Below are 24,701 nucleotides of genomic sequence, written 5' to 3' on the forward strand. Positions count from 1 at the left end.
ACATAAATACGCATTGTAACATTTGTGAAACTAAACCATAGACCTGAAAATATCACTAGGCAATAAGGTACTAAAGCAGGAGTCAGAGATAAGTACTCAGTCTCAACCAAGTAAAAAGAAAGAACCATGATTATGGTCGTGATCATTATCAGTTTAATATCCACTTTTTCATGTTTCATGGGTTGAAAGGAGTTAAATGGGGAAAGTTTTCTATGGCAGGATGCCTTTCCTATCATCAACCTTCAGCTGTTTCCAAGCAAGGTAATATTTCTCCATGGTCAGACATGTTTTCATAGAGTATTGAAAATGAATGACACTACTTGTATGATAGTGACACACATCTACAATTATCTTGTAATGTCAAGACAAAGGGACACAAACATACACACACATGATTAGCTTCTTTCAGTTTCCATTTACTAAATCCAATCACAAGGCTCTAGTCAGTCCCGAGCTGTAGTGAAAGATACATGCCTAAGGTGCCACACAGTGGATCTAAATGTGAAACCATGTGTTTGGGAAGCAAACTTCTAAACTACACAGCCACGCTTCATAATATTTAATGCATGGGATTTCGAAAGTTTCATATGCATAAGCAACATTTACACTTTTCACCTTTATATGGTTCTTCCAAGCCTAAAATATTTTAATCAAGTTTAAATTTGATGGCTTTAGATTTCAGGTTCCATAAGTATTCCAACAAAGAAGTTGGATGTTTTAATTAAGAATTGTAAAAAAAGAACTTCTATGAAGAAGAGCTGAGTTTGAAAAGTTGGAAGCAGAGACTTCATATTGCTTTATTCCATTATGGTTGGTGACATTACAGTAATGTATTACATTTTTTTCTTGAGACAGTACCTTTTAAGGGTTACAAATTAACAACTCTACAATTACATCTACTCTTTAACAACTCCTATTAATATATCTAATGGTAAGTGATATTTCATATAGGTGTATGGTAGATAAGGTAACTTGTTTGATAACAAAGTCAGTAGGTGCTGTTACATCTACTTCTATTGCTATTAATAACTGAATTATTGCCAATTAGAATTACCTTTATTGCTGTTAGTTTCTCCTACACATGTATAATTGATAGAGGCATTGCACCAGCATCCATCACCTGTGTTACCAGGATGAGTGCTAAAATCACTATCAGGGTTGTCATTAGCCTTATTATTTGATAAATACTTTGTTAAATTTATAATAGAGGCAGTAATGCTATCAGCTAAGTTTGAAATAGTTGAATAAGAAAGTTTTTTCAGTACAAATATTGAAACTTTGGTAGTATTTATGTTTTGGCAGAAAAGTTTTCTTTATGAAGAGTATGGAGGATTTATATTGTGTTATGTTCTTCTTCTTAGTTCTTTAAACATTACCAAAGTTTCTCATATATTATTATTGCAAGGTAATTGAAGAACAGTGGGTTAACAAAATCATTGGAGTATCAGATAAAATATCTCAGTATTTGTTCAGCTATCTACATTGTATATTCAACTTTGCCTTTTCATCCTTTTGGGGTCCATAAATTCAAAAAATAAGGTTGAAGGTATCAACCCTCTCAAAACTTCTGGTCTTGTGCCTAAGTTAGAAATAATTAGTAGATGGCTGATTGCTACAGCAATATCGAAGGAAGGCTAACTAGGAAGATAGTTTTTGTATGTGGCAGATGCTCAGGAGCAATAAACACTGAAAATGTGACGTGAACAACTTCTGCCACATTCCAGGGAGGAAAACTACAAGTAGTTGATAGCTTCCGTTACCTAGGGACTAAATCAGTAGTGAGGGTGGATACTCTGAAAGTGTAGCTGCTAGAATAAGAATAGCCTGGACAAAGTTCAGAAAGCTCTTACCTCTGTTGGTGACAAAGGGCCTCTCGCTCAGAGTAAAAGGTAGACTGTATGACATGTGTACAAACAGCCATGCTACATGGCAGTGAAACATGGGCCGTGACTGCTTAGGACATGCGTAAGCTCGCAAGGAATGAAGCTAGTATGCTCCGATGGATGTGTAATGTCAGTGTGCATACTCAACAGAGTGCAAGTACCTTGAGGGAAAAGCTGGACTTAAGAAGCATCAGATGTGGTGTGCAAGACAGATGACTGCTGGTATGGTCATGTGGCGAGGATGGATGAGGATAGCTGTGTAAAAAAGTGCCATACCCTAGCAGTTGAGGGATCCTGTGGAAGAGGTAAACCCAGGAAGACCTGGGATGAGGTGGTGAAGCATAACCTTCGAACATTAGGTCTCACCAAGGCAATGATTAGTGACCAATGCTTTTGAAAATATGCTGTGCTTGAGAAGACCCTGAAAGCCAAGTTAGACCATAACCTTGTGGCCTATGCCAGGGGTGTAACCAGCCCACTTATGCGTACCTTTCCTTCATTGGACACTAAACTCTGCTTGTAAAAAGCACTGTTCGAGTGTGATCATTACTGGCACATGAAGAAAAGCATTCGAGTGAGGTCGTTGCCAGTGCCACTAGACTGGCTCCGGTACAGGTGGCACGTAAAAAACACCATTTGAGCATGGCTGTTGTTAGGATGGTATTCCTTTTAACACTGCTATTACAGTTCTTCATGATACAATAGGAAGTCATTCTATTCAAGACAAAACAACCCATACTAACGTTATTTAAACACAACCAGAAATTTACTATTGGTAAATTCATTGTACATATTTTTATTTATGGATCTACTTATGTCCATATCCTGATTATTTCTACTTGCTATTTTCTTCTCATCATTATCACTTATATTAATTTTATGAAAACACTGTTGAATGAAAAGTTTTATTAACCTATAGATTTATTTACTAGGTGATTTAGCTATATAAGATACTAAATATGTGCATTTACTACTAGTTTTACATGAAATATTTTTATTATCACCATTTCTTATAGCCTCAGAATAGTAATCATCACTGTCCGGGAAATCAAGTTGTCAGCTGAAAGTTTTGAAATTGGAATGGATGTATATTTAATGAAATTCTTAATTATAGACTTAAAGTGGTTAGAGAGCTGATGAATGTAATGTAAATTTTCATTTTGTTTATGGAAAGGATGGTACAAAGATCCAATGTAACACACAGGAAGTTAATTTTTAAACATTCCTTGTGATGATGATGTATGATTTACACACACACACATATATATAAGTAAATAAATGGGGTTGAACGCAGATGCTATTCAAATTCTTTTACTTTCGACAACTTTGGTTTTATTCCAAAGGAATGAACGGTGTAAAATGCAATCTTCTCATCAGGAAAGAAAGAGAACCTATCTCAACAACAAGACATTATAACAATTTTTGATGATTGCATAAATGATAAACAGAACACTATTAAGTATTTTTAAAAAACCGTTAGTAGATTTGACATCAAAGGCAGACTCTAAGAAGAGAAGGGGTAAAGAAATAATAAGTAGAGAACAAATAAAGAGGGATATATTGGTTGAAAAAATGTTCAAAGACTTGGAAGTAGATTTCTCTATTGAAGTAAAGTGCACGTTGAACTAAATGTTCAAACTATACAGACTGGTAAAATCACTTATATGAGCTAAAGGTATGTTTCTGCCAGGTTTACATTTGTAAGATCGCTCTATGAGTGTGTTAACGAGGTGATTCTTAGAGAAGAGAATACGGAAGAGTTCAGAATTGCAAATGTTACAAAATCCTTTGCCCTTATCATAAGGGAAAGATATGGACAGGATGAACCAATCTAACTTAAAATCCTTATTGTTGTCTTTAAGATACCAAACTAATTTATTTAGCCCGGTGCTATGACATTTACTGCTATCCCTAAATGAAGAATAATGATTGGAAATTCTCTTAGATAACCGGGAAGAGGATGCGCCAATGTAGAAGTACCACAAGAAATTTTACATTGGTATATAGAATTCTTAATCTTAGAATTATTAGACATAAATTTAATTCTGTTGGGGTTGTCCTCAGAATTTGAATAGCATCTGCATTCAACTCCATTTATTTACTTATACGACACAAATTACTGCACATTAACCCGGAGTTTCTACCTTTGAATAAGGCCGCTACATCCTTGTTACTGGCGTGAATTTTGCTACCCTGGTAACTGTTTATTGAATTTTCCATGTTAACAGTAAACAAAGGATAATTCACTCATCCATATATATATATATATATATATATATATATTTAAAATTTAAATAATAGGATAAAATCTTTATAAGAATTATCAAGTAGTCAGCTTGAAAAACCTCATCTTATAAAGATTTTATCCTATTATTTAAACTTTAAATTTAACAGGAATATATTTAGTGCTGAATTATTCTGAATATACCAAGATGCAATTCAAAAATACCGCCTCTTACATATACATATATATTTATATATATATATATAATATATATATATATATATATATATAATATATATATATAGGAGTGAACAACTCTATGTACTGTGCTGGATACATTTGATGTTCGTCTGGTATGTTGATTTTTTTTGTCCATTTTTATGTGTCTTGATTATGCCTGCAATGACAATTAAAAAGTACATTTTGTGCACTAATTATGAAATCATATGATCTGCGGCTGAATCTGTTTTTAAGGAGCTCGCTTCGAGAGTTGCATTCCCCCGTGTTCTGTACACTGTATTTATTATGTCCCTCATAGCGCAAGGCACTTATGTATAATAATGCCCTTAATATAGATATATATATACAGAGAGAGAGAGAGAGAGAGAGAGAGAGAGAGAGAGAGAGAGAGAGAGAGAGGTTATGAGAGGTAATGGTGTCAATAAGGTCCAAAGGTGTTGGATAATGCTGAGTAAGTGCTATGGACAGACTATAGTTAAGCTCCAGGTTCAGTGATTATGCAAATGAGGAGCCCAATGTAGGTCAAATATCAGCATATGTATATATAAAAAAATTTTCAGAATGAGATAAAAATCCAAGGCTGTGAAAGATTTTAGAACATTTATAAATAGAAGGTCTTACAGCTGTTTCCGGGATATTTTATGTATCCCTTCATCGGAGACGGTGTGAGAAAATGGTTAAGCAATAGTTATTCTAGATAAGATATAAAATAGAGAGTGGAGGAATGAAAATAGACGTGAGATATGCAGGAATATTGCATCTGATTCATTATTTAGGCAGAATAGTATACATATAAGATTCCAGTACCATTCTGCCAGAATAATGGATCTACAGAAACAATATCCCTGCATATTTCACGTCTATTTTCATTCCTCCACTTCACTCTCTATTTTATATCTTATCTAGAATAACTATTGCTTAACCATTTTCTCACACCATCTCTGATGAAGGGATATATAAAACATCCCAGAAACAGCTGTAAGACCTATTTATAATTGTTCTAAAATCTTTCACTGCCTTGGATTTTTACTTCATTCTGAAAATTTTATATATATATATACACACACACACACATACATACACACACATACAAACATTTGAAATCAGAACAAAGGAACAATATGAAATACTGAAAAGCAACTAATTAGGAGGAGAAGGAGAAGCAGCGGCAGTAGTTGTAGTGGTAGCAAGAGATAATGAAAGAGGAGCAGCAACACCACCAGTAGCTGCTGTGGTAGTAGTGATAATAACTTTTAATTAAGAATTTTGCATGAGTCTGATCACAAACTTCCACATAACAATACTTTCATCCCACATATGATTTTTATAAGCTTTTCTTACAACAGACTCAGTTTTTGAAATAGCAGACTTCAACATGTTTACTCATTATAATGTAAAGTATAAACCTTTATTACAGTGATAAAGAAATGTAGCAAAATACTGGAATCACTCAACAGAACATAATCCTATACAAACACACATAAATGTATGCACATAGAAACCCATTGATCTTAATATACAGGAAATTATTAAAAGAAGCATCTATGAAAGAAAAGAGACTAGCATATTTCTGATCAGGCTCACCTTTCTTTTGAATTCATTAATGAGATATGTAAAAGTACAAAATTATGCTGCAGATAAAATAATTGTAACTATGCAATGCTCTATCCCCACTTTTAATACACAAAGAAAAGAAGCCTGTCAGTCAATCTGTTTGTTATCTCTTGTTCAACTGTCATGATGTTAAAATATTCCATTAATGGATGAGATATTTTCGGTATGTCAATGCAAGTGGAACATTCCTTTTACTAGACCCTGAAGGCTATAGGTTTGTTGTTCTCTTGTCTTCATGTCGTGTCATCACAACATAGAACAGCAATGTAGTAGTTATGGCAAAAATACAAATGCAGAGCCTGTGGACACATTTTTTTCATAGAAATATTTCTTTCTGCAGCAAACGAAAACAAGCTGTATGCTTTATAACCCAACATTTTCTAACTTGCTGAAATTTCTAACAAGTATAGATAATTGGAACTGAATAAAATGTTAGTTTATTCGCAATGATTGCTCAGCATTTCTCACCATCATCATCATCATCACTGTAATATCCATTTTACAATGCTGAAATAAATTGGTTATGCTTAATATGTTACACTTTATTTTTTTCATACATTTTAATCCAACATAATCTCTCTTATGAAACAAAATCTTTTTCTGCACACCTCTGAACCTTCTTCTGTCACTTTGAATATATTTTTTATTCAGTATCCATCCACAAGTTCATACCAGTTAATTTTTTACAGATACCATCCAGTTTCTAACTACTCATGTGGCTGTCTCTCAAATTTTTTGTGTATATTCAGCAGCTTATGCAAAAACATGCACTACTTAGGATGACAGCAATTATATTTCTTCTCTCACAGGCATCAAATATTTTGTTAGTATTTTGTCGTTAATAACAACTCCCTAAACTTAACTTTCTCATATACTTGCCATTAAGTCTTAATGTCCTATAATATAAGAATCCACCAGTACACGTAACAACAATTCAGTGTTGTCTGTGGTGGAAAACTGGAAGTAAACAGTCTTTTGTGTAAGAAACAAAATTTAACTTCATTATAGTAGGAATTATCTGTCAAAAGACTTCCTGTTTGCATCATGTGCATTTATTTTGTCTGTTTATCAAGTGAACTTCTCCAAAGTTTTCTTTCTTCAATTTTTTAACATAATGGTAATTACAAAATTGGTACTGAAAAGTTCCTGGCTTTGGATAAAAGAAAATACAAGAAGATTAGTTAATTATGATTTTATTGAACATATTTCCCCTCTCACAGTCACACACTTATTGCAGTAGTCCTTCAGTTTTTCTAATCCTTGTAAAAGAACTTGGAAGGTTGGGTCTCCAACCAGGCCTTTCACAATATACCCTTAAAGCCAAGAACTTTTCAGCACCCCCTTGTAACAACTCAAATGTTGAGTTAGAATTCAGTGATGTTTTATTATTATTTATATATTTATTTAGTAATGATTTAATTAGGGAAGTTGGACTTAAGAGGAAATAGTGATATTTCAGAGTCATTTGTACATATCAGCTAAGTGATATCAATTCTGAAAAGGAGTAAAGTTATCATGTAATTGATACTGAGCCATAATTCATCATTCACTAGGATAAATAAGAAAATTTTAAAAGAAAGACATTTTATCTTATTGTTCTTTGGGAGGGTCATACTGCCAGTAATGAAATATAAAAATGAAACATTTTATTTTACATATTACCCAACAATACAAAATTGATATCATGGTTGTAAGTCAGCCTGTACAACAATTGAACATGCAAATGGATTTTTCTTTGCTACTCTGACAACGGCTTGGTCTATTTTTGTGGGAAGCACCACTCAGCTGTCATGATTGCTTTGTAAAACTAAAATTAGACTTGTCTTGATCTAATTAAAATGACCATCCTACTTACTGTGTTAATAGATACTCCAAGTTGGGTCCCTATAACAATAATTGTAACTTTCTTCATGTAAAATCACAATTTCTGCTCTGCTAGCAACAAAAATATCAAGTCCAGGTAGTTAATGACTTCCAAAGAAATTTTACATTGATTTAATGCAAAGCAAATAAACACATTATATTTATGTATTCATGAAATATATTCGCCATATTTGGATGGCAAATATACTTCACGATGTCATGCTGCTACTGTTTACATCTCCCTCAGAGATTTATTATTGCTTGTTTCTCCTTTTGCGAGATCAGTGACGATTTGTCACTGGAAAAAGCATATAGTATTTTGTGTATAGAACCAGTTCTCATCCCTAGCTGGTGATTGTCACATGCTGATGGCAGGTTACTTCCCAGAAACCTGGGTCCATGTGTATCACGTAAGGCTAGAGATGAGAACGATGATTTCCCTTCACAAATACTGATCGGACACAGACAATGTTGTTAGTCAACTGGAGATGTCTTCCTGGGGCTATAAACAACAGTGGCATTGTCCCCTATGGGTCAGCCCACATTTAGGTGGAAAATATACTTCACAATGTCATGCTGCTACTGTTTACATCTCACTCAGAGATTTATTATTGCTTATTTATATATTCATTTATAATATAATGTGCATATTTCTGATTGATTAATGCCCTATCATTCTTAATACACTAATTTATTGAATAATGAACTCTTGTGTGATGAATTATGGTCAATATTGAAGATATGTAGTTGTCATGAAAGATCCTGAAACTATTTTGCATCTTTGGTTGCTCAATTGTCAGTCACTGCATATTTTCTTAGATCATACTCCTTTTCTTCATAATACTGGAATTTGAAGTTTCCTACAACTAATAGTTTCTGAGACAAGAGGACTTTTGACTTTTATAATTTGACTACATTATCACAAATAATCTGTGAGCAAAAGATCTCATTCATATGTATCTGTCCTCAGAGCCTATTCTAAATTCTTCATTAAAATGAGTCAACAACAGTCTTATAGGTTTGCTTAAGCAACATGATTGGAATTACTTATTGAATAGCAGTTATAAATTTCACTATGAATACTATTACCCTATAGTACTCTCACCTCATTATCAAAGAGATCTGTATCACCATTGCACCATCAATTTTGTATTCTTAAACAGCATCATGACTGCATCCATTGTTTCTTGCAGTATTCCATAGGTCCACAATATTTGAGCCACTTTTTCTTGATGCTATTAATCAAAAGCTTTTGAGTTCACAAAGAACAACATTGCTTCTAAATTCTTTGCTTATTAAAGGAGTCTTCAATGATTCTTCTCACAGTCAATATCTGTCCAAGTGTTGATCTGTTCTTTCTGAAACCATTCTGGTTTGGAAGATAAATGACTTAATTCCAAATTGGATTCAATTACACAACATCACATTGGATTTGATTATACAATATAGCATTGTAGATTTTTGGAAGTCTACACTGCTTGACCAAATGAAAAGGGAATTCTTTTCATAGTAGAATTAGTTCTTCTTTATGGCTTGTTATCATGGTCATGACAAAAAATTGTAGAAAGCAATTTTTATGGGAACAGCATGCACATATATGTTGCATGCCGTTCTCAACAAATCATGGAAGCACCATCCAACAAAAGAAGAACTTTGTGGAAATAACCCCAATATATTATCAATCATTTGAGAGAGGAGGACAAAATATGTTGGTAATTGTTATCAAAGCTAAGAGAATCAGTAAATGAGCTCCTTTGATGGATCTCAAGCCATGGGAATTTTCATGTCAGACAACCCAGAATGACATACATTGATCAACTCTCTAAAGATGTTAGAAGAACTCAAAAATGCCATGGAAGACAGGAACACATGGAGAGAAAAGGAGTGGTTTTGGTCCTGGTAACTCACCTGAAACAATAGATAGTAAAATACTATAATTTTTTCACTACCTTGTAATATGGCAGCTCTCCAAAGCCATTCATTCAATGAGCTTTCTCACTCCCCATTAATTTAAGAATTATTAGAAGTGTTCTCAGTTATGAGGTCCAAATTCAAATTAATATCAATCCCTCATACAAGAGCAGTAGTATAATTTACACTATTCTAGAAACTACATATGTTTTTGTTAAACTAATGTTATAGAATAATACAGTAAAAAAAAAAAGTACTTGTTATGCCAGCACAAAATGGCTTTCAAGCTAGATTCTACCCTAGATCAACTGGATACTGTCCACCACCCGGATTCACATTGACTACTCAGCAAATGATACTTAATCATACATTCATTCATTTCAATATTTGTACTTTGTTTGATAAACAACACTGCTTCTGTCAGCTGCATTCTACAGGCTTCTTTATATGTATTTTTCACTCATGCTTTCTTCAGTTTTTTTCAGTGAGGGAACAAAACACAAGTCTAGCTGAGAACATTTTATGGCATTATGAATTCTTTAAAAAAAAAATGAAAACGAGAAAAAAAAAACAGTCCAATGACTGAAACAAGTAAAAGATAAAGATAACCTTAATTTAATAAATGCACTACTGAAAAGAAGAGTAAACATGTTGATTGTTTTTCCCAAAACTTGACGGATTTCTTATATTGCTATGTCATCAATGAAAATGGCTTCTATCATTTACATACATTTCTTGTGCATCTTTATAGGATAATTCTTACTTATTGCAACTGGCAAAGAGTTTATTGTATCATAATCCAAATATCAAGCACGCAATGTGAACAAAATGTTAAAAACAATTAAACATTACTCCCTTTATGAAAGGTCATAAAAATGTTCATATATTTATTATCTATATTCTTTTTACTTTATTGTCAAGTCATTTTAGGTCTAGTTCAGACAACCTTTAATCAGAAGTGTCAAAGACACAAAAGAAGAGTGATAGCAAGAGAAATTTTCACATTATTTGATAAAGAATTGATAATTCTTTTTATAAATATAAAGTAACAAGTCACATTATTACATCTAACTAAATCACAAAATATAATCTTTTACATTTCAGTAAATTACTACTACTCATGGTCCCTACTAGTGCCAACAGTTCACAAGCATTTTAAAGCACAGTGGAACAGAGAAGTGCACACCAATAAATAACTGGAAAGGTCAATAGGTTCAACAAGGCAATCCTTCATCAAATTAACAGACTTCACTAGATTTTTCCATTGCTTTATCTATTGATAAAAAGACCAATAAACAATCAATACATTGATTGACTGCAAAACATTTACAAATTCTCCATGACTTCAATCAAACAAATGTTGATATTAGCTAGCTTGTCAATAATCTATAAAAAGTGGGGGGAAAAAAAAAGGTAGACAAGTGATGATCTTTCAACAACATTGTTGTACATAGTTATTGCATTTATCACAATCACATAAGATTAAAAGTTAAAAGTGAACCCTTTCTATTCCTGCTAATACTATTGACATTGCCACAATCAGTTTTGAAATGCCTTGCAGTACCACCTGCTAATCACTTAAACATCGATTCCTAACAGATCAATGGAGTTAAAAGCAAATGAGCATTTGGGAAAATTTACATAAATATCATTTGAGCTCAGTAACTATTTCAGGCTAGACATGTAGTGGAGTAAAATTCAACTTATTAAAAATTTTTCGTAAGATATAATCAACAAACACATACACAAAATTTGATCAAATCAATCATATCCCATTAGACATAAATACTTTTTTTAAAAAATATACTACTACTTAATGGTTTATTAAAAAGAAAGAAATTAGGTTAGGAGTCCAATCCTCTCTCCAACATGTGTTTTTATGGAATATAATGACAATCAAAAAGTATAACATATAACAAAAAGAAGTCATGTTTGTAGTCCAACTCAGAGCATAAATTCGTCTTTTTCATATTTTCTAAATTTGAAAATATTTAACTCAGGATAAATGTAGATTAGATTGAGCCAACAACAATGAATACTATTAGAGATAACACTAATAGATTATTTTCTGTGACTGAGATCCATAGACAATGTGGTAAATTTTTTTCTCTTGTTTTTCCCTCTGTTTACTTTAACTCCTCACTATGGTTACAGGAGGCCACTCATCAATGTTGCACACTTGTTTAAAACAGTAATCTTGTAATAGTTTGCCATTCACCTGACCCACGACCACCACCATGTCTACAGCAGTTAGTTTGGTTTTTACATGAGCAACAGTAGTCAATTTCTAAATATTTCTTTCCAAATATTTCATCTACAATACTACTGCTCCATGCACACATAGAACCCTCCCTTTACCTCCTCTCTTTCTCTCTCTCTTTTATCTGGTATTTTCTTTCTTTTATGCTACTTTCTATAGTTCTCTTTCCACTATAATCCCCATCAGTAACAGTATCGTAAATATTTAATACATGTTTTCTTTTCCTTCTGCAAGTACACATTGAACAGGTGTGTGTATATGCAACTTTCTAATTGGTCCTGCTATGACTAAATATTTTATTAATCTAAACTCTACATGGTATGTTCAAACTTCCAGCCTCAAATCAGACAACAATTTCTCAACACCTTTTCTAATAGGTCTCACAAGGGATTCACAATTTATGTGCATACCATCTGATGTTTTTGAATTTTTTTTAAATTTTGGCCATGTAAAACTAACAGTGACTTTCAGTTAACAAAAATCTTGACTTAAACCACTAAATTGTAGAAAATATGAGAGATTTCTATACTTCAGGTATTAGGAAGAATAATTACTATATCTAAAGCAAAACAAAATGTGTGCCGTTTTGCTGAAAGTACTTTGTTACATGTGAGCAACTTTTACTCAGTTAAAGCATTAACAAAATAAAGTGAGAAATAATAAGAAATACATAGCAAATTTGCAGTGTCATAACAGTATTAGACAGAATGCTTCATGGTATTTGTTCTGGTTCTCTACACTCTGAATTCAAATCCAACCATGGTCAACTCTCATCCTTTTGAGGTTAATAAAAAATTACCACTCCAAGGCAGTGCATTAGCAGAACTGTAAGAATATTGGACTAGATACTTTGTGGCACTTTTCCAGCTCTTTGCATTCTGAGTTCAAATCCCACTATTACTTGAGTAGACTAAGCCCATTACTCAGTTTAGCACTAACACCTTGGGTGCCTTTAGCTGAGTTCACTTTGTTGTGAACATTCAAATTTTGAGCATACCTTCATCCCACCAGTCTCAGAGGCCATATAACAGGTCATGGACGCCGCTTCTCCACTAACAAGACGATTTTAAAAATACAATAATTAACTGATATTTTAAAATTTAATTTATTTTTCTAAATCATACTCTTACACTTCACTAACAAATCTACTCTCTTCAGTGATTCTTTTTAACTACAATCCACTTCTTGCTGCTTCTGTTTTTCTCTACTTACATTGATCATTTGATTTTAGATAGCTCATGGATAACTAGAGATACTGGTTTATTATTATCATCAACAGCAGCACTATCTTATATATATATTCTATATATTTTATATCCTACAAGCCCCCTTTCTTCCATGACCATTAAAGTTAGTATTTCAAAGAAGACTGAGGTTTTGTTTTATATTATCATCATTGGTTTTATATCCATTTTCTCATTCTGGCAAGGTTTGTATCACCACTCTCTAATTGTCTCTGTCCTTTGTATGCTTTCTACATAGTAATAAATGTTTTGAACAGTTTCCTTTGATGTTTCCTCTTCAAAGATTGCGTGTTTATTATCTCTTTTTGTTGTAAAATCTACAGTGAACATTTGGTTCTTCTGATATTTCATTCACTTGATAACTACAAAATTGCTATTTCAAATTCTAGGGTTTCTATTCAATGGATTCAACCATTACTTATGGACTACAGACATATCCAGTGTAAAATTACGAAGGAAAGATTTTCAAAGAAGCATGGATCTCTTTTCTATACATTCCATCAAGAGCATCTAAATTATATACATCTAGAGAAATGTAATTCTTGCATGATAAGCAATTAAAGCTGACCAATGGACATGTAGAACTCTTCTTCGTTTGCTATAATAGGTAGTGGTTGCTCAGAAAATGACACAGCAAAACAATTTAATATTCAATGGACAAATAGTGTTGATAGTATTCCAAACTCCATTCCTAAAGTGTTTCATAAACTGATATCAATAAATTTATTTCCAGTGGTTATGCAAAATACAAGTAAAATTCTACTCAAAAGGAGACATTGCTTCTATCCTATAACCATAGTTTATTAATTCTAAAATATTCTTGTTGCCTAAGTCTTATTCCAACATAATGTATCTAAAACTACACCATCCAATGTACAGAGGATAAAACAGAGATTTTACTGCAAATTACAGCAGTATAAAGATCCTTCACTGGTTGCAGTGACGATATCAATTCAAAAATCCAGATTCGAAAGATTTGCTTACCTGTTACATATGATTTAATTTCTTTGATTAGTATGCTAGATTTAATAAGCTTTAATGACTTGACTCTGCTATTAGTGTATATTTTCTTCATGCCTGAGGATACCTACACAGAAGTGTAACCTACCAAACTATCAATCAATTATTTATTCCAATGGCTAATCATGATATAACAGGTAATATTATACTCCAGTCGATTGAGAATATTTGTCAATCCCAGCAACTTTAGATCTATAGTACATAATTATCACATCTTTTCTTCTAATTTCTTTGATTTATATAATATATAAACTTAATGCTAAGATATAGTGTATTGAAACTTATTCAAATCTTAATTTATTCCAAATTTGATTAAAACATTCTTTCTTTTTCAATGAAAGTCTTGATCAACATGTCAATGGCTTTCCATTTTTATGATTATTCATGACCCTTTCTAATATACACAAGGGGATAATGCAATCTGATAAGGAAGAATTATATAACATCAATCTTAAATATATTTTTGTATTTCTTCTTTTTAGTACACATTACTAACAATCTTTATCATTAGAAAGTGTGATGCATAGTAAATGATATGATAGAATAAGAATGTGAAGGCATGCAGTTTAGTGATTAATGTATTTGGCTCAAGGTCATGAGTTCAATTCCCAACAGCATGTTGTGTCCTTCAGCAAGACATTTTATTTCATATTGCTCCAGTCCATTCAATTGGCAAAAATGAGTTTGTACCTGCAATTCAATGGGCCTCAGTGTATCACGCTGAATCTCCCTGAGAACTATATTAAAAGTATGTGTCTCTGTGGAATACACACATTACTTTCACAAGCAGGCTTTTTCATTAATCAAATCAACTGGAACAGTGATTATCATAACCAACGGAATGCCCAGCCAGCAGGGTGAGAATAATGCAATGATCCTTTGAAACGTTGATACTTTTAAGAATCAAGATTTATAATTTGCTGAAAATAAAAGGAATTATCTTTGATACTTATGAAAAGGAAATTTCCAGAGATGTTATTATCTTGTCAGCATAAAGGACATCTTAAAGGTTTTACATGGTCTAAAGCTCTAAATCTATCCATGTAACTGTTAATTTAACTGCAAGTTGTGTAGCTTATCTTTCAAATCTCTAAATATATGTAAAGGGTCAAATCCAAATGATTGAAACATTCTATTAAAAGGTTCAGGATCTCTTGCAGAGCGTTGCAAAATAAGACAGAACAAATGCCTTTGATTTACTTCTAGTTACAAAAAAAAAAATAATATTTTTGCAGAGTTTTCCTTGAATCTCAGAATGAGAAATTCATTGTATGCCAACAATGTTAAAGTGAAGAAATTCTTTAACAAACATGACTACTGCTTTTGCCATCACATCCACCATATTGACAATAATAATTTCATACTTTATGTTATGTCTTCGTGTTAACTCAATAATAAGTCAATTCTTCTTGAGCTTTGTTGGATGTGATGGTAGGCAACCAAGCTGGACTTTTCCTTTGCACCAATACAGGGACAACTCCTTGTCCCACAAGACATCACAACAACAGTTAACACTGTTGTGTAATCTGCTTTTTAATGAATGGTTATAATTTATTCCATTATTTACTCTTTTATTCTGTAATGTCTTCTGAACCTATTACATTTTTTTTTTTTTTTTTTTTTGTATAGACAGTGTTCATACTCTGTGGATATTTTCCTTGACTTTCTATCTGTTCACAGAAGGAGAATCAAAAGGTTTAAATCAATTTCTGTAAAACTAAGTGAAAAACATTATTTATTTATACTTAGGAAGCTAGAGTATGATAAAAGCCAAAGGGTCCAAAGAGATTCATATATAATTATCAATTGTATATCCATATGGTGCATTCATACACCAAAGTACAAACAAAATTACAGACTGTTTGAAGTATGAGCTGTTTACTAATTTGAAATAGTGCTTTCAGGGCCTACACTCAAATAATAAGAACTACAGTATTTTTTTTAGAAAAACATTGTTTACATATTTCTTTTTTATTTTTATTTATGATGGACTAATTTGAAGTGAGAACTGTCAAGTAATTTAAAGTAGTGCTTTGTTTTGCATGGCTTTGTAATGATGACACTAATACACAATGTATTCATCCACAAAACATTACAGTAAATAAGCCAGTGGACTAATTCAAATCACAGACTTAAGTAATTTAAAGTAGTGATTTGCCCTATGTAGTTCCACAAATGGCAAAATATGCTTCATGGATTTGCCATTTTTTCTTTCTGTTTAGTGAAATAGTTTGTGAGTATGCAATAGTTTTTGGTTTTCATCTTGCTTACAATTTTTCTATTTGAAACCACAATCCAGCATCACTATCCCATTTTTCTGATCTGCCCTGTGGTGATTTTGGTCAAACAGCAGTAAGCGTGCAATATTTTAGATTTTATTTTTCTTATGATTTTTTCCTTTTTGAAACAAAAATCCAGCATCATTTTCCTTGGAAATATAGAGAAAATTCATCAACTTGTTCATGAGGATTGTTAGAGGACAATCAACATTTTGAAGCATTTGAAGGAGGACACTCAGCAAAAACAACTGAGTCTGTGAAGTGCAAAGAATTGGATTCTTTGCAACACTCATGAGTTTCTTGCCAAAAACAACATGGCATCACTTCTGCACCTGTCCTGTTTGCCAGATTTAGCACCTGTGGACTCCCATCTCTTCCCCGAGATGAAAATGCAGTTCAAAGATCACCATGTTAACACTGTTGCTGAGCAAATTGCAAAAGGGCCTCGACTCACTTATGGAAAAAGACTTCCAGGCTGGATTCCAAAAGTGGCAGGAATGCTGGAATCAGTGTATTACTGCCCAAGGTAACTATTTCAAAGGAGATGATGTTAAAACTTAGGTAAATAAGCTATTTTTTATTAAACATAAGTCCAAGAACCTTTTGATACTATCTCACATGTTATAAACTTGGTACTAAATATTAGGTTTTATATGATTACCCCATAGTCTGTATGTTATATTTCAAACAAGGTGCAAAGATGGCTACATACATGTATGGCGAAACAGTCATGGCTGTGTGGTTAGGATGTTAACTTCTCAACCATGTGGTTTCGAGTTAAGTCACACTACACAGCACTTAAGGCAAATGCCTTCTTCTATAGCTCTAGGTTGACCAAAGTCTTGAGAGCAGATTTGGTTGATGGAAACTGAAAGAAGCCCAAATTGCATGCATGCATGCATGCATGCATGCATGCATACATACATACATACATACATACATACATACATACATACATACATACATACATACATACATACATACATACATACATACACACATACACACACACACACACACACACATACATACATACATATGCATGTATGTGTTTGATTACATTCAAGCTTCTTTGAAAATCTCAGAGCCACAAGCAGTGATACTGTTTCCATTTTCTCTGCCAATAAATCATTTGCTGGTTGTGTGCCTTTGATGATATCCTGAATAAGACATCCGCTATATGGAAAACAGTTATGGGTTAGTGACAGGAATGGCATTTGGCTGTAAGAAAAATGCTTCAACAATCTGTTCATTAAAAGCATGCCAGCATTAAAAAATAGATGTAAAAACAAACTAACAAATTTATACTTCACTTTTTGAGAGATCTAAACTAAGGGTGCAGACATGACTATTTGGTTCATAAGTTCCCATTGCAATTATGTAGTTTCTGATTAGATTCCAGGACATAGTATTTGCAATAAGAAAATTAATCTATGTGCATAATCTACCACAGTCTTGTGCTAAGCTAGTCTTATGAGTAAAATTAAGTAAACAGAAATTTAGTAGAAACTGCCATGAAACAGAAAATCTTTGTGGGTAAAGGACCTAATCTATCCTAAGGCTTAATATCTCCAACTGACCTTTGGGTTCTTTTTGCAGAGTCCAGTATGTTACAAGCTTTCAGATAAAGTCTCTGGTCTGAGGATAGGTCCTGAAAAAAGATCTTTATGCTGCCTTTCCTCCTCTAGCTATGCTGTAAAAATTAAACATTTCCATACTCTGCATATTGACAGTCATTAGGTCAGACTAAGCATAACAGATCTAGAAAGTTTAATTTGTGGGTCACAACCAATCATTACTCATTTACTTCTGCCATCACTCCAATCAATAATATTTTTGCAATCAGTAGAATGAGTATTGCCTTATTTTTCCAATTATCTGTCAATGTTGTCTATGAATTTAAATTCTTCACTTCATAAGCCATACTTGATGTTTCAGTCCCCACCTAGTTCAACTGCGATTGCAGTACATCATGTGCACCTATTGATTGCACTTTTAGCAAAATACTTAGTTATCCTCTTACTGAATATTGCCTCCCAATATTGACTGAAGATGTACTTATGTTCATCTTAGACACATTTACTACCAAGCTTTTTAATTCAAGCCTGTTAATACACATTTCAAATTTATTCTGAATTTCTTGGATTAACTGCATGATGAAAACTAGATTAAATGTATAAAAGAAGCTTCTATAGCATCCCAACTAAAATTCCATAAAAATTTCAGTATTAAAGAAGAAAAAGGAAAATAGTGTCAGAACATCACCTAAATCATGAATATTTCTCACTGCATTTAATACAATATTCTGAAAATACTTCTCAAAATTTCTTCATATGTGACCTGAACTATACTTACAAGGTGTATTCAAGGTACACATTTAAATATTGCTCACATTATCATAAGTTAATATCTCTCTATTGTAATTGTTTTGTTCCCAGAACAAGGCACCAAACCATGTTTGGGTCAGTTTGTTTGACCAATTAAAAAAAAAAGAGTGCTTCATTCCTACTTGAGTGGTTAGCAATATGTGGTCTCCAGCTCTAAAAAATACAAAAAAAGGTTAATCCCACCAACATAAGCATGAAAAAGTAGATGTAAGCTATTAAAGCATTGTGTTAATTTTTTATGAATTTCCTAGACTTTACAAGAAAATCCACAAATTTATGAAAAGCTTTCTTTATCTAAGAGTGCAATAAACTTTTTGGTAGAGCTGTTCTGCTAGAGAACAGGTTGCAGATTGTGGATAATGATACAGCCACCAGGTATGATTGCAAGATAAGTAGGCTGCAACATGTTTTCGAGAAATTGTGGAAGTATGGTCAAGCAGTATATGCTTGCTTCATACACTTTAAAAAGGCATACAATGCACTAAATGAGACTTGTTGTGGATGGTTCTGCAGGAGTATGGGATCTTGTTGCCTTGAATTCCCTATATGAATACCCTAGTATTTGTGTTCAGATTAATGGTGCAAAGTCTAAACCATTTAATGTGGATGTTGGACTCTGCCAAAGATGTATACTGTTACTTCTCTTGTTCATAATCCCTATGGGCAGGGTTGACATGTGCAACCGAGTTGGAAGTGGTATTGAGAGAGATGGGTGTAGGATCAGTCAAATGGAATTTGCAGATGACATGATACTACTCAACTTGTCAGAAGGTGATCTTCAACATGCACTTGATAGGTTTGCTGCGAAGTGCTGCACAGCAGGAACGAAAATCAGTTCAGCAAAGACCAAGACACTTGTCTTTTCAAGGAAGACTGCACAATGCATTCTACATGTGAGTAGAGTCCACTGAAGCAGGTGGAAAAATTCAAGTACAGCAGGGCCATTTTTATAAATGATGGAAGGCAAGTGGCTAAATTAAGTGCAAGAAATGCAAGAGCTGGTGCAGTAGTATGCCAGTTTCAACATTCAGTCAGTGTAAAGACCACACTTGCTATTTTCAATTCAGTGTTTGTGCCTACTCTTACCTATGGTCATGGATTTTGGGTATTGACCAAAATAATATGATCGTGAATACAAGTGGCTGAGATGGGGTTCCTTCGAAGGGTCTTTGGAGTAACATTACTTAATAGAGTGTGTAGCTCAGAGATCTGAGAGGTACACCAGGTAGAGCTCCTACTTCTCCAAACTGAGAGATCACAACTCCAATACAATGGACACATGGTAAGAATATCTCAAGATAGTATCACTGGACAGGTTTTACAGGCAAAACCAATTGCCAGGAGATCCAGGGGGTAAACCACAAACAAGACGACTGGATAACATCCATGAGCTCAGTTGGTCTTGCTTGGGGATCCAGCTGGATCAATTAGAGATGGCTGCTTCTGACAGGCCCCAATGGAAGGCATGCTTGAGGACTCTGTACACACAACTCCCAGGAGTAACTGGGCAAAGAAGAGGAGATAAACTCCGTGTTATGTACTCTTGCAAGTGTTTCACAATTTTTGCTTTCACATTAAAGCATAAATTAAAATGATATTCTATATTGATATATTTCATCCAGTAATGATCTTGTAACTCTTTGTACTACATTTAATTAATTCATTAGTGCAGGCTTTCTATAATCTTTTCCTAAACATTATCTTTGTCTTGATAGCAGCTTATATGGTACTTCAATTACTATGTATACTCCTCTGCATCCTGATGCTTTCATCATTTCAGCTACTATGTTTGATCAAGATTTGCAGTAGTTGACATAAATTTTTGTTAATTATTTTGCTCACCATCTCTTATATAATCACTGCAACTGGTTTTTTATTTGGTACCACTGGAAGTTGGCTCACTTGAATTATTTCAAATCTTATAATTACTTCTGATGAATATTTAAACAATCATATTCAGATTCTCAAATAAAATTTATTCATAATAGTCAAATTTAAATAATAAATGTGGCTGTGTGGTAAGAAGTTTGCTTCCCAACCACATGGTTCCATGTTTAATCCCACTGCGTGGCACTTTTGGAAAGTGTCTTTTTCTATAGCCCCAGGCCAACCAAAGCCTTGTGAGTGGATTTGGTAGATGGAAACTGAAAGAAGCCCATCATGTGTATGTTTGTTTGTCCCCCCTACCACTTGACAACTGGTGCTGGTGTGTTTATGTTCCTGTAACTTTGCAGTTTGGCAAAAAGAGACCAATAGAATAAGTATTGGGCTTTAAAAAATAAGTACTGGGGTCGATACATTCGACTAGAGATTCTTCAAGGCAGTGCCCCAGCGTGGCCACAGTCTAATGATTGAAATAAGAAAAAAAAACGAGTAAACTTGTAATTATTGATGTTTTTGTTTAAACACTTCTCTAGAGTTACTGAATTATTTTCTGTTGGTTACCACAATCAAAACTATCATCACCATCATTTTCATCTCCCTGCACCTACCTCTATGGTAACCTTTTACAGTGATGGTCTGAATGAAAATTTTTACTAATTTCTTGGTTTTTTAAATACATATTTACTAGCAGTTCTCATATACATTCATACAAGTTCCTGGGGATATCAGAAAATATTGCTTACAAAAACTGAGAAGACAGACAGCTTTCCATCTTCCTCGGTGCTATTATCAACATTACTATCAAGGGCCATGTATAGATAGCAGCCAAATTCCTTTCAAATTTCACCCTACTATCTTAAAAAAAAAAGGACATTTTGCATAATGGAGTCTATCAGGAAATAAAATAGGATGAAATGCTTTGATCATAGGCCTTGCTTGATCGGAGCTGATCAATACCATCATGATCATTGTTGTCATCTAATAATAGTACAGATTTAATTTTTTGAGATAATTTTTGGTACACTGGTTGTTACTGATACTGAAATATTTTAGCAAATCTATCACACTTATAATAAATATAGATATAGTATATTTGCTTTGGTTAACACTCATGTTACTGCTGTTTATGCCTTTCAAATTCTTGCTATCATCATGTTTACTGCTTGAAAAGAACATGCATTTTTATCCAAATTGATAAAAGAAAAAAGAGAAGTGTTATTTTTAAAAACCCACAATATGAAAATGTAAGATCAATGATATTGATTTGCCTAGGAGGTGGGCTATATAAGCCAAATATAGGTTAATTATGGAAGTGTGTCAACAACTACCAATCAACATAGGAAATACTGTTAGGTGTCAGTTAATAATTGAATAACTATATTTGCTACCATGAAAAAAATTTACTCCATCAATAAAAAAAATTTTTTTAAAGTACAAAAGATACTACTATATGTCTCCTTCATCTGAAAGTAAATTACTTGGTGATGCTGTATTTCAAAATAAGTACAAACAATTGGTGCATTGTCCACTTGTAATAAAGATTCAAAAGTGATAGGAACATAGCTTTATGATTGGTTGGTTAGTTTCAGTCTGGTCTGTAAATATGTAATTTATTAGCTATAACTTTTAGCAAGTGTTGCAATTGGTCAAGTCAACAGCTGAAAGAACAGTAGCTCTGTATTCAGTTAGTGGTGTTGCATTGTGTCCTTGGCACAGTCAATTCTCAATGGTCCAGCCTACTTAAATGTAAATAATTATCATATGTACAGTTCTCTGCATTTAACAATAAAGGGGGCAGCTGTATAAAACCGACAGCAGCTTCTGTATTGAACTACAAAGCCTAGTACGGGTTATTAGTTATATTAGCAGAGACACTGCCAAGAGGGAAGAGTTCTAGTCATTATGGTTAGGATATACATCATAAAGAATGACAGTTATAAAAATATATGCATCTAATCTAAATTATGGAGTTCTATGTCAGATGATGTTTATTTGGTGTATAACATACATCCATACATGTTGAACATTTTCTCAACATTACAATATAAATTTTTGTGCAAAATAAACTTTGGTACTGTCATGTAGTCCCAGATCAGCAGTAGTAATAAGCATTCTAGTCAACAATCCTGTTGTTTGAATATCAGGATCTACACTGTTCAATAGAGCCTTTATTTAAGGATGTGATTTGTAAGACATTTGGATGCTAGGTTGATAGACCATGTGTCTACTACCTGATTAACAAAATAGTAAATAAACTATATTTCTCATTCTCACTTCCCTTTTCTAACCCTCCTTCACTCCTCTATTATTTACGTAAATATTTAGATTTCTAACAAATCTAAAACATATAAAAGAACACTGTAAAACTGTATAAAAACAAACATATTATATTCTTAACTAGTGTACATATACCATCAATAACAATGTCAAATATGTTCATCTTAAGTAAATGTATTGAAAATCCTTACAAAAGAAACTGAAAATATATACGATTTATTAATGGTTATTGCAAATGTCAGACTAACAGAACATTGACATCTATTAAAAGTAAAAGGAAGATTGATATCACTGTATGTTAAATTTAACTCTAAGATTAATACCTCCTCTCATTTCTTACTGCCTGTCAATAACTGTCAACATTCAAGGTACCCACTATGCACACATATATGCACAAAAGCAGTCTGTACAAATGCATGCACAGCTCATAATACACACACACAAATACACACACAGTCACACAACTTACACTCCCTCTCAGTCACATATATATATTAACACAAAAGTAAATGAAACTCAGTTCTGACAATGAGAATTCAATTATTCAAACAGTTGAACTGCCCACTCAGTAACTTGCATGTAAGCAGCTGAATATTCCACACACAGACATATGTACCTTAACATAACCTTCAGTCAGAACCAGCGTGGCAGTGTGTGAAAAAAAAACGCCTTTGAATACTGTTCATCTTTTATAGTATTACACAGATACATGTACTCTTATTATAATACTCAGCTAGAAACAGCAAGACAATGTGTAACAGGACTGCAAATCTGACATACAATACAACCAACAGTTTCCACCTACCCAATTTCACATACAAAGCTCAAAAAACCTGAGTGTGATTGTAGAGTGAACTTCTGAACTAGTCAACCCTATTGCATCTACTTAAAAACATAAACACACATAAGAACATGCACACACATCAAGAATTAGCAAAGATTATGTAATATCATAGTACACATAAAAAATTATGAAAATTATATGTGATGATGCATTATCAATTGAATAGTTTTGCTTATAAATAACTCTTTATACATATATGGAAATGTGTCTAATGAATAAATCTTCTGGCAAGTTGAAATATTTTTCAGGAAAATAAAAGACATTTAAAATTTCTATGCTCATTAGTTGCATACAAACAGTATTAGTTGTTGTACAATGAAAAACTAAACACAACAATTACATTGTTGCATTGTGTGTGTGTAGGGGACAAGTATGTGTTTGTGTACATGCATATATATTTTTAAGAGAAATGTTGTGTGTACATACAAACACACACACACACACATGTATGTATATGAGAGAGCGAATGCGTAAGAAAGTGTATGTGCCAATATTTATAAATTCCATCCAAATCCATGGTTGCATGAAAAAATAGATGTTAAATGTTCAAACACACATATATACATCATGTGAGTGTGCATGTGTGTGTGTATACTTACATACACAACAAATGAGATGAAAATGCTCAAATGATCATGGAAGAGGCAGGTGACACAACTACAGTGACAAAATAGCTCTAAGATAAGTCTGGTAAATTGTGAGATTTGGGCTTTGGCATAGACAGACAATGAGCAGGTTGTCAAAGTTGGGACACATTTTCATTTCAGTTGT

At 33.1% G+C, this 24,701-nt stretch overlaps 1 long non-coding RNA gene across 1 annotated transcript; it reads right to left on the reverse strand.

Annotated features, from left to right (window-relative positions):
* Nucleotides 1-16,887: 16,887 nt before the first annotated feature.
* LOC118766469 lies at nucleotides 16,888-24,391 on the reverse strand. The gene is made up of 4 exons (XR_005002404.1): nucleotides 24,375-24,391; nucleotides 22,257-22,263; nucleotides 21,414-21,419; nucleotides 16,888-17,147 (listed from the first exon to the last, which is right to left on the reverse strand). It is a non-coding gene; the product is annotated as an uncharacterized LOC118766469 (long non-coding RNA).
* Between the last annotated feature and the right edge of the window lie 310 nt (nucleotides 24,392-24,701).

The sequence above is a fragment of the Octopus sinensis genome, linkage group LG1, assembly GCF_006345805.1.
Source record: "Octopus sinensis linkage group LG1, ASM634580v1, whole genome shotgun sequence".
Classification (NCBI taxonomy): Eukaryota; Metazoa; Mollusca; class Cephalopoda; order Octopoda; family Octopodidae; genus Octopus; species Octopus sinensis.